This window comes from Gobio gobio (assembly GCF_949357685.1).
Source record: "Gobio gobio genome assembly, chromosome: 16".
NCBI classification, from domain to species: domain Eukaryota; kingdom Metazoa; phylum Chordata; class Actinopteri; order Cypriniformes; family Gobionidae; genus Gobio; species Gobio gobio.
The window spans coordinates 26,508,966-26,521,855 of record NC_137109.1 but is presented as its reverse complement, the minus strand read 5'-3'; positions in this window follow the sequence as shown (position 1 = coordinate 26,521,855).

Below are 12,890 nucleotides of genomic sequence, written 5' to 3'. Positions count from 1 at the left end.
GTTAAATTCATTATAAGCATGAGCTTCATAGAAAGTGTTAGCATGATGTAAGTACATTGCCGTGGAATATTTTTATTCACACTCTATAAAAAGCATTGGAATTTACACTCAAACAGTTGTACAATACATTTGTATTTATTGTCATCAAGGTAGCATTTTATTGATTCAAATTTGTGCCTTTATACATTTTAAAATGAGGTTTTTACCTGTGATGGAATTTTTTTATAACCATTATTCTAGTCTAAGCAAACACTGCTAAGTAACTTTTAATCTGTGTGTTATACATAATTTGTTGGAAATCAATCAATGTGCAATCAGATACTTGAGAAACCCTTTTATTAGCACAGTTGAAAGCAGTTAAGCTACTGTAGTGTGGAAATCACAATATAGTGCCTTTTTAGATGCTGATGTATTAAACACTTGATTTCTTGTCAATGCTCAATGGTAAGTTAAGGGTACGTTTACACGAAAATGATGTACTAAACACAGAACAGTTTTTCCTTTGCATTTTTGCATGCGGATGACAACATTGTCAAAACAATACCCGTTCACACGGATCCGTGAAAATGACTACCTGTAAAATACTAATGCTGTATTATTCATGCCAGGCCAGTAGTTGGTGATATCACTTTGCAAAGAAACACAATGTACTTATGGACTATAAACCTATAAGCCTATAAACACGTAATACTCATGCGCATGACGTCATCGTTTTCACAAATTCCCTTTTTTGTAATTTACACAGAGACAATAACAGTATAATTTTCAAAAACTTGCACTTTGAAACCTGTTTTCAAAAGCTTGCGTTTTCAGGCCCCTTTCTTCAATATTCTTTTGAGAGATGAAGGCTATGCAATGCTGTCCTGAAGAAAGCAAACCAGGTCAGAAAGAGAAGTGGACAGACTAGATGCTTAACGAATAGAGAACAAGTACATTCACAGTCCCTGACTTTAGCTCAGCTGTTAGCTTCATTCACTAGTACATATGAAACACAATCTTCCTGTGCAATAATGAAGAGAAGACTGTGAGATACTGTCAAAGAAAGAGCCACATCGGACACTGGCCCGAAAAAAAAAAAGCAGAAAAGAAATAAGGTAGAATGGGCAAGACAACCTAAAGACTGAATGTTAAATAATTGCTGATATATAACAAATCTTGAGATTTTTGCAAGGTTGTAAAACGTTTGTAAGGAGTGTCAATCATGCCTATGAGAAGTGCTGCAGAAAGTATGAAATGAAACATTCAATATCTGAAAATCTGAATGCACTTTCTCAATAGCTGTCACTGCTGCAAGCAGAGGATTCTTTGACGAAGAGAAAGCTTGAAGAATACAGCATTTATCTGAAATAGAAACATTATATATGGTCAGAGCAATAGCCTTGTGGGCAGCGCACTCTTCGACTGCTTTATGTGAATACAAAGACAGAAAGAAAGAAAAAAATATAGTTGTCCGATTCAATTCAATGCACCCTTGGTGAATAAGTGTACCAATTTCAAAACTTAGACAGTTAGAATGCATATCAAGTCCCATTATTAGCTATATTTAACAAACCTATGTGGTTTAAATCTCCTTTATGAGAAAAGTGCACAAGACTATGGATGTGTTAAGGAAATGTTGTGACTTAGGTTGGAACAAAAAGTGTGAATAATAATCAGCCTGCACATTCACGCACTTTATCAGTGAGTATAAATCGTTTAGATGTCCCTCTAAGAGTCCTGGTTAAACTTTAGGTATAAGCTAAAGTATTTTGCCTAATATTTGTAGTTACCTGTCTTAATATACAATTATTATAAAACCTAATGATTTTAATGAAAAAATATCACTTTATATAAGCATGGGAGGTTTAGAAAATTAATTCAATGTACATACACTATATTGGCAAAAGTATTGGGACACCCCTCCAAATCATTGAATTCAGGTGTTCCAATCATTTCCATGGCCAAAGGTGTATAAAATCAAGCACCTAGGCATGCAGACTGCTTCTACAAACATTTGTGAAAGAATGGGTCGCACTGTGAATTCAAGCGTGGTACCGTGATAGGTTGCCTCCTGTGCAATAAGTCCATTCGTGAAATTTCCTCACCACTAAATATTCCACATCAACTGTTAGTGTTATTATAACAAAGTGGATGCAATTGGGAACAACAGCAATTTAGCCACGAAGTGGTAGGCCATGTAAAATCACAGAGTGGGGTCAGCGCATGCTGAGGCGCACACAGTGCGCAGAAGTCGGCAACTTTCTGCAGAGTCAATAGCTATAGACCTCCAAACTTCGTGTGACCTTCAGATTAGCTCAAGAACAGTGAGTAGAGAGCTTCATGGAATGGGTTTCCATGGCCGAACAGCTGCATCCAAGCCTTACATCACCAAGTGCAATACAAAGTTTTGGATGCAGTGGTGTAAAGCACTGGAAAGCAGTGGAGATGTGTTCTCTGGAGTGACGAATCATGCTAGACTGGGTAAACGCAGCCCAATCTGCAGGCAATTTGATTTCGCCCTGCAGCTCAGGCAGGAAACCTGTACATTTTTCTATCCTGCTTCCGTTAAAAATATGCGAGGACCAATCACAAACTTGCTTATCCACCTGGTGCGCTGTTGGCAGGTTTAACACGATTACGACCATCAAATTCCTTTTAACCTCTCGACGAAGCTCAATGGCCTCTTTAGTTTAACAAATCGCTCGAGTGGGTGTAAATACCACTCTCTTTCATGCTTTTGTTTTTTTGCACAACCTGCAAAAATCGCTCGATGCTATTGCTGCTTCTGCAAACCAATGATCAATGCTACAAACCAACACGTTTGTTGACACGTTTCCGGCCTGGAGTTTTCGTGTCACTCGTTGGTCTGACTGGTTGAAAGACTATCCAATTGCGTATAGAGTCATTTGAACTATGCCCGTTGACCACGCCTCTTGTGCAGTAGAAAATACAGAGCAGACTCCCCAGACTAATGTAATCTTAAAAGATTGAGCTTGGTCTGGTAATAGCCAGACAAGAATCATGCTTCTTTGTCTGGTAATCCGATGGATGAGTCTGGGTTTGGCGGTTGCCAGAAGAACGGTACATGCCTGACTGCATTCTGCCAAGTGTAACGTTTGGTGGAGGGGGGGTTATGGTGTGAGGTTGTTTTTCAGGGGTTGGGCTTGACCCCTTAGTTCCAGTTTAAGTAACTCTTAATGCTTCAGCATACCAAGACATTTTGGACAATTTCATGCTCCCAACTTTGTGGGAACAGTTTTGGGATGACACCTTCCTGTTCCAACATGACTGCACACCAGTACACAAAGCAATGTGCATAAAGACATTGTCCGGAACCTGCGAGCCAGGCCTTCTCATCCAAAAATCAGTGCCTTACCTCACAAACACGCTACAAAAATTCCCATAAACATACTCCCAAACCTTGTGGAAAGCCTTCCCAGAAGATTTGAAGCTGTTAAGGCTGGTGGGCCAACTCCATATTAAACCCTACGGATTTTGAATGGGATGTCATTAAAGTTCATGTGCATGTAAAGGAAGACGTCCCAAAACATTTGGCAACATAGTGTATGTGTGGCTACAACATGCTATAACAACAACAAAGCTGATAGAAATGAAATATAAACTACAATGAAAATGTACTGACATTAAGTTTGCCATTTTTTCTTTTTATCACGCTTGCCATCAACATCTCTTTCTAGCACAGCAATAAGACTTGCAAATATATAACAGAAATAAACTATTATGTAATGCTATATTATTTGCCACAAATATATTATTGTAACCAAGGATAGAGCTAAAACTAAGGAAGAATAATTACTCTAATAACACTGAAATAATCATAATGTATGTTTGTTTGCATATGCAAATTATATCAGCTTACTTTCAGCACTTCCACGGGTCCAAAGGTAAAACAATGTTGTTTCTTAGTAGCACTGTGTACAATTTCAATGATTGTTCATCATAATTATTACTTTTGCAGTAAACAGAAAAATATAATAAAGTTTTAGTAATATGTGAAGAACAGCAGATATGTATAGCTACAAGTGTGTTACCAAGCAGATGTTCTCAAATAGCAAAACTTTGAGCTACCAACCCACTTGCTTTAATTTCTCAGATTGCAGAACGCACATCTACATGTGTAGGCATGAGCTCACAGACCTCTCTTGTAGTGCATTTCTCCAGTTAGACAGTGTTTTTGTACTATTTTTTGCTACTCAATGTTCCCAACTGCAGAAAATTAATGAGATCCAGTTTCATCTATTAGCAAATCTTCAGCTGCAACATGTCCTACATGTTAGCGGAGCAATTGATCGCGAGTTCAAGCACACACTGACATTAATCTTCCTGCAAACCGCCAACCCAGTGGTGCTAATTCAACACAAAGGCAGAGGCTATTTACATCCCCAAACACTGAGTGAAATGATCCATGGTGGATACATGAATTCCCGTAACGTGATTAATGCGACCACCATAAGATAGAGTGGGAAAATAAAGAGCCGAGATCAATACTGCCTTTATTGATAAGCTTTGCAGAATAAACTTGACATTTATCTGCTTAACAGATCTTTCAATACATCACACTGAGAAAAATACATTTCCACGCTAACACTATTACACTTTGAAAAGGTCAAGGGAAAAGGGGGAAAAAAAAGCGAAACTCTTGAAATCTCTGTCAAATTACAGAGCGTACTGCTCTCTATTGTGCCTTTCCATTTACTGTCTTGAAAGGCGCCCTGAAGCAGTTTGTGCAACAGGAAGCCAAGTTTTTCTTTTAAAGGACAACATAGAGCCATCAAATCAGTGGCAATTTGGCGTTTTGTCGAGAGAGTGCATGCAGCGGCCAACGATTTAGCCTTGGACTAACAGTGCGACTGTGGCTTTCAGCTTGGTGGAAAGGGAAGCTTTCACCTCCAGTTGCAATCATTTCATCGCTCATAAGGCACACATAATGCTCCTTTACCCTCTGCTTCAATCCTCCGCCCAATCAAGCGCTCTCCTCCGTACCCCCGAGTGGGCCAACTGAGCACTACCATGCTGCGATTCGAGCGTCTTTCCATGGAGGACGCGTTCTGCAAAAGAGGATCAATAGAAGGATTCCATGTGCAAAGCTAAGGTGACAGGCAAGACTGTGAGAAAGGAGAGCACGACCTTTGAGAATACAATTTGAAACATCTCCCAAGTACGCAGAGCTAACTCTGACACCCCGCTGCGCCTGCACTTGTGGATCATTTATTTTCCTGGACAGTACCAATTGGGGAAGGGAGTTGATCCTGGCAAACAAAGTCAGATGCATCAATTTCAACACAACCTCCACTGGTGCCAAAGCATGTGCTTGTTTTCCTTTTCCTTTTGTCTTTACCCATCAGTGTTTGACCGAGGGTTATTCGTAAAAGACTTGTACGTCTCCTCGGCTTCCCGTCTTGTCCGAAATCACTTTTGCAGAGTGCTTTCGGGCTCCTTGCATTATCTCTCTTTCAATTACAGCCGAAGGCTCATCTACATAGTGCACATTGTAGGATTCACTCTCTTAGACTGTGCTATTACACCACAACCCTGACAGGAAATCCATAGCCGTCCACCGAAACGATTTAGCTTCCACTTTCCTAATGCAGCAGGAACTTGCGTGTCATTTCTTTTGTGAGAACCCTGATAAATATTTTAAAGGCTAAGGCCTTGTCTGGAGGGAAGGTTACTGTCAAAGAACTCAAAATTATACCCATATATTTGAAACGATCCGTTTTTTTCCTTCCACCAGACAACACGCTTGACATTTTCCCGCTGCCCTGCCCCCCGCTGGCGACATTTGTTGCTAATGCATTTCATACAACACCTGTTATCTATCATGAAATCTCCGTGTTTCAGATTACTAGAGTTGCTTTCTGAAATCATCTGTGTCATTTCATGAATTAGGCATCTTGCACAAAGCCTGCAGATGTGGATCACAGTCAACAGGGGGCAGTGTGACCTGCCAAATCAACAGCCAGCGTGTCTGTGTCCCCCAATTGGCGCAGTCTTGTTTGAAGAGAAAAATACTGCATTGCATTTAGGACAATTGTGTAGCAACAGCAGGATGAAATGCCTGTGGATTTCACACAGTCTCTGGCAGTCTGTATTGTGCACCTCAATTTTGTTTGGACAACCTCCTCTCCATGTATAATTAACATTGATACAATTACTATTCTTTATGTCTGGAGACACGCATAAATATAAACTGGGGCATGCAGTGAGTTTACAGAGCATTTGAGCAGGAGGTCTGCTTTAATACTACATTGTAATGAACAGCTCTCATTGTGCACTTCAAGGACAATCAAATTTACATTCATGCTTATTTTTGCTTCCTAAAATTGCCTGCTTGAGACACCACATAATTAGCACTCTGAAGAGTTCTGGTTGGCTGCTCCTCAGTTTGCACACGCTCGTGTGCGGAATTATCAGTATGAGCAACACAAAGAGGATTTAACAGAAGATTATCACTTGCCATTACTTGGCAAAGTAATGACTTTTACTGTGGGTTTCTACTCAAAATAGGATTTTTTTTGCAATGCTACAATATTTTAGAATTGTATGTATTTATGTCATTTTAAAAATAACAATTATATTACTGTATTTCTCACATTAAGCTAAAAACAAATTTTCTTTAAATAATACAAATTCTATTGCTGTATTTTTTTACATATCAGTACATTTAACTTATCGATGAATTTAAATTCAATGCATGTCATTTTTCATGTGACGTTGTCTGCTTTTATAGACATCCAGACGATCTCAATGTAAAGTAAAAGATTTCAGTCTTCTCTCACTAGAAAACGTGACCTGAATCGGCTAGACCGAACCAAACCTTGAGCTTTTCCCAGAAAGAGACCATCCCTCATGTAAAATCATAGAGGCCTTGAGCTTCCATCTCATAAAAGCCATGTCACAGTGTCGACAGCCACACAAAAAGACACTTCCTGCAGAGATCTTACATTCTCGCGTACGCAGCCCGAATTACAAAGGAACTCCATTTGATCCTCTGTGAGGCAAGATGCAATTAGCTCTAGATTTTTGCATGCAAATTGAATTACTTGTTTCCATGGGACCTTAAGACCTCAAAGACATATTCCCTCTTGTCCCTGAAGCAATGTGGGTCTGGCAGCATTAACATTTGATAAGAAGGGTCGTTTACAACTCCCAGCAGCCTGCGAGACTCAGACAGTGACCTTTCAAACCACGGTACATTTCAGACCTTTAAGATTTGTGCCGCTCTTGTCTGGACAATCGGAAAGTTCCTTTGTTCAAATGCAGAACACAGCCCTTTATTCTTTAAATAACTCACATAATAGCATTAATTCTTCAACCTGCGATGGCTATTATTCATAATCTACTTGATGCATTTGGTAGAGTACTATTGGGTTACAGTTTGGGACAGTGCTCGGTTCCTATGCCTTGTTGCCAGGGAATCCATCTTCTGCATGTAAAGCATCACCTGGCGTCTACGATGCAACATTAGCGAGGATATTGTGGTGATTGATTTCATAACAATACAGTTGTATATCATCCTCTAGTGAAATCTATTTAATCTAATTTGAGTGCATTGTAAAATGCTCAGCTCAGAGAAAGCAAGTGACAGGGAATAACAATCAGCTTCTTCCCAGGAGTGGGAGGCATCCAGGGAATTTGTTCTGAACAAGGCAAAAATCGTAGATGAAGTGAGCAAAATAATGTTAGCATATACATATTCATCATTGGTTCACATTATGTTTGACTTACAACTGGTTATATATTGCCAGTGGGCACAAGGACAGTGATAGACTCAAACAGCAAGATAACACAATTTGTAGGGTGAGGCGTTCGTTGCCATAGGAAGAAAGATAGATAAATCATATCAAATAAATAAATAAACGCTGCAGGCGGCTGAGAATGTCTTTGGATATACTTCCTGTCGGTTTGATAAGGAAATCACTGATGCCAAACCGCTTTGCCTTATGTGCTCAGAAACAAGAATGACATGTTTATTTTCCTATGAAACCAGATGTTAAGTGGATACATAAGAATTACAATAAAGGCTGTGGATGAAGTACAATCCTGAAGAAGCGTGTTCACAGAAGGATCAATTGCGATTCATCATAATGTTACTTCAGTAGAAAACTTTGATTCTTCTACTTGCTCTTTTCTCTGGTATCACCTCCGAGCAGAATCAATGTGAAAATAGTGGGAACTCTTGAAGCTGATCGTCTGAATCACACACACACACACACACACACACACACACACACACACACACACACACACACACACACACACACACACACACACACACACACACACACACACACACACACACACACACACACACACACACACACACACACACACACACACACACACACACACACACACACACACACACACACACACACACACACACACACAGCATCAAAACCAAAACATCCTGCTTATGGCATCTTGTCTGCTTCCCTCTAACTATGAGAGTTCAGAGCCTAGAGTCTGACTATGTTTTCACACCCTCATCTGTTTGGAATCTACACCAATATACTTCACTGGTCTCATAAAACCACACTTACAGCTTGAATTTCACATCTAGTTCTTCAGCTTTTATTTGTATTCGGGTTCTATAAATGGATGCCTTTACGTTTTATTTTATTTTATTAGATTTCCTCCATCTATTTTTTCAGCTTTGTTCTTCTCTTCCTTCCTAATGTCTCACTTGCTTCCTTCATCACTTACTTTATTTGATTCTTCCTGCTGTTTTTCCTCCACTCTTCCCTTTATTCATTTTTTGCTATGTTCCTTCCTACTTTCCTCCATTCTTCTCTTCATTAATTTATCTCCCTTCCTTTCTACTTACCCCCATTCTTCCCTTCATTCCTTTTTATCCATTTTCTACTTAATTCTTTTCTAATTTGCTTTATTCTTTTCTTTCATACTTTACACTATTCTTTTCATTTTCTCACCCCTTTTTCTCTCATTTCTTTTACCCTCCCTTTCTTCTTTCTTCTTGATTTCATTCCTTCCTTTTCCCTTGTTTCACTTGTTTCTTCCTTCATTCATTCCTTCCTACTTTTCTTAAATGTCTTTCTTTCCTTTCTTTTTTCCTTCATTTTCCCTTCTTTCAGTTGTTTCTTCCCTTCTACTCTATTTTCTTCTTTCCTTCCCACTCTCCTTACATTTCTTTACTTTCTACTTCTCTTCCATTTCCTTCCTTCCTACGTTCTTTCCTTTCCTTCTATTTCATTTGCTTTTCCTTCTTTCATACTCTCTATTTTTAAATCGCTATCTTCCATTATTATTTTCCTCCCTTCGATTAGTTTCTTTATTTTTTCCTTCATTAATTCCTGTATTTTTCCCTTTCATTACCTCTTTCCTAAAATCTCTTCCTTAATTTGTACTTTATTCCTTAATCTTTACCTTTCTTTATTTCATCTGTTTCTTTCCTTCTTTCTTTCTTTCTTTCTTTCTTACTTTCTTTCTTTCTTTCTTTCTTTATTTCATCTGTTTCTTTCTTTCTTTCTTTCTTTCTTTCTTTCTTTCTTTCTTTCTTTCTTTCTTTCTTTCTTTCTTTCCATTTTTGAGGCATGGTGATTTTTAACTTGTTTGATGCCAGGCTCACTCATTACAGCAAACTCCTAGAGGAACAACACAGGTTTGCTGCCAAGCAAATGACTGTTCCCACAGCACACAGTATTTGCTGTTCCCTCTCTCTTGCCTGTGGTGGTGTTATTGGAGTAGGTACCACAAGGACAGAGTAAAAACCAAAGGATTTGTCCAACAAGCTTCAAACACACTCTGTCATGGCTCTGCAGCAGTTCCACCCAGAAGTAAATTCTAGACCTCTATTTCACAACAAACATGGAGACATCAGTACGATCAAAATAAATAAATAAAAAAATCACAATGACAGCATAGGGACCTAAAGTCCAAACACTAAATTGAACATTTATATGTAGCACACCACAACGGACAAGCCAAAAGTAAGTTAAATATATGTGTGTGATGCTTTAAAAAAATAGCCTTTGCATGAAACAGGAAGTCCCCTGTTTAAAATGCAACAAAAAGCAGTTTGGCAGAACTAAGAATGAGCAGGTTTCAAGAGCAATGGAGATAAGACTAATGGGAATTGTATGATGTATGAGACTTGATAGGTGTGATGAAGGGGATTTGGAAAGGATATGGCTAGATAGTGATCCTACATAATCTTTTCCCCTTCATATCGAACATTTAGCCTAGCGTGATGGGCATGGTGCTCAGGGACCAGCACAGACTGAAGATCAGAAATCCAGCTGAGAGACTAGCATATAGGCCTGTCTTTTTTAGCACAGTGACATAGTGTAATCAGCATCTTGTCAGGCAGTAAAAAGGAGGACTAAAGCAGTCTTCTGTAGAGCGCTCAGCCCACTGTAGCCTGCGCTAATAAGCTTTGTGCGTCCTGTTTGCTGCAAGGCAAATGATGTATAACAGGATAGCGAGAACAAAAAAAAAGTTTTTAATGTCACCGCTGGGTTGAAGGTATTTCTTCAAAATGTCCTCTGTGGAATCTCTGCAAATTTACCAAGCACACTCTTTCACTTTCTGGTGAGATTAGGTGGCTGTCGGAGCCGTCGCTGTCTAATGACACCACTTTAATGAGGGGTCATTTCTCCCTGGCTGGTCACTGCTGGGGGGAATGAATGAGCTTGCGAGGGAGGGAGCTAGTCAGGGAGGCTGGGACTGGCTCAATGAAATATTCCCTGCTGGAGGGGGAACGGATCTTCAGATACAGCTCCCTGGGCAACGGCGTTAGAGCCACGTCTCGGCTCTACAAGGCGTGTACGGCAGCCCTCTCTGACTTGAAGTTTCTCTGACCACAGCGAGGCCAATTAGGGGTGCGCTGTTGAAAGAGCAGCAATTATTCTTTCGCACGACACGCATGGCTCCTGCATTCCACCCATTATTATCTCCTGGCTCCCCCTCTGTGAAAAGCTGGCAAACTCTTCACGCATCCCTACTCCTATGAGCTTCACTGAGTCTGGCTGTCCAAAGATGGAGACCGGCAATGACAGCGCTGAGGTGTCTGGGCTAAAATAGGGCATGAAATAAAAGCAAGCAAGGGAATGATTAGGAGAAGACCAGGGAAAAGACAGTGCTGGTTTCAGTTGCTGCCTCCTACTTGCAGAACATGCCTCATTCAGATTCACAATAATTGCTTATCCCACGTCAAGACGCAATGCAGGCAGAGGTATCGGTAAAACAAATGATTCAATATATAAAAGGCCGGTAGTGTTTTGCAGCATTAGCGAAACACAAATCCCTTAAAAAAATGTAAAAGCTGTCCTTCGAATGAACTGCGAACAAAGATTGCATGAAAAGCGCTCAGGATATGCCTCATTCAATATGGCACATTTTGATGTGGAATTTTTAAACCACTGTAGGAGCTTCTACAGCCTTGCTCTGGGAGTTACATCTGCCCTTGGTGTTGGCTCCCCGTAGTCACCCTATCTTCTACCGAGTCATATAAGTAGACAGCTGAGGGGCTGGAATCAGAGGCCTCCTGTGAGGAGCTTGCTTGGGGAAATGTAAAACAGCTTGTTAATACAAGACGAATCCCTGTGAATTAATCAGACACATTACGTAGATGTAACTTGATGGTAAGTAGTGAACGGAGTGACAGCGAGCAATTAGTTTGTGACTTAGTACTCGGATCCTGAGAGATTTCACCTTGCCCTCCTCTGAAGAACTCCTGTAGCTTCTTTCATATCTTCGGTTCATATTTCGCTTCAAAACAAAATTCCTGTTTCTCCTTTCGAAAGAGGTATTGATGAAAAATAAAGCTAGTCTCCAAGACCGGGTTTCCAACCGTGGTGCAGAATAAGATACTCCTCAATTCACAGTGACCATTGAGCTTTCAAGTCTTTGATTTTTTGCGCCTTTTCAGACAGTCAAGGATCCACTCTGTTGGTGATACTACTAGGAAGCCTAGACGATAATAAAGGAAATTTTGATGGGGTGCACAGCCTGCTTTCTTCCCTCTTGTGACACTGTAAAAAAAAGTGCATGAATGAGCAATTCACTCCTTTCATCTTGGTCTGACGCATCTTGCTAGCTTTTAGTTTATTCAATCAGGAATCGTCTTCTGACCACGAAAAGGCGTTGCTGGACTCCACCGTGCCGTGGAAGAAAAGCCACGCTCTCTTTGACCTGCCTGAGCGGTTATTCTTTTGAAATACTTTTCCAAATAGTGTGGTGCTCTGTCCACTGACTCAGACCCCGAAACCCAATCATTGACAGCAGAGAACAACAAAACGTTCCCAGGGCTGTCATTTACAATGGACACACAACCACAGGAGCTTGTTTTACAGCTCTGTTGAGATAATCAATGAGTGACTTGGCAGCACTGAGGTCCTATTGAGGCACATTTCCCACTCACTGCCTTTCTCTTTCTCCTTTTCTCTGCCTCAGTCCTGTCCTCACTCCGTCTCTCGAGAGATTGTTCTCAAATAAATTGATTTGACGGTATTGCTGTGTTTGAAAACATGAGAAAGCCAATGGAATCTGTCAACACAAGCTCCATCATCCAGCGCGCCTTCGCCACATTCATTCGCAACCCCATCTACCCTACTTAAATTACTGTTTATTGCTAAGACTAATTTAGTTCAACAGGTGACTACACGTGCTGTAACAGTTCTCGCTGATGCCTGAAGATGGAAGACAGTAGGGCCAAGATTTCGCTGGAAGACGGATAGCTTTTAACGCTTAGATAAGAGAGACATGCTGAAATAAGTCACAGCTATCTAGCAGACATAAAATCGAGTGGCACTGCCCAGCCTTGTCACACAGCGGCTCAGGATAAATTGATGCGTGGCCTGTCCACTGGGGCTTCTAATTGTATTTTCTTTTACGTGGTAGGTTTTGTCAGGGAGCATCTGTCATAAATG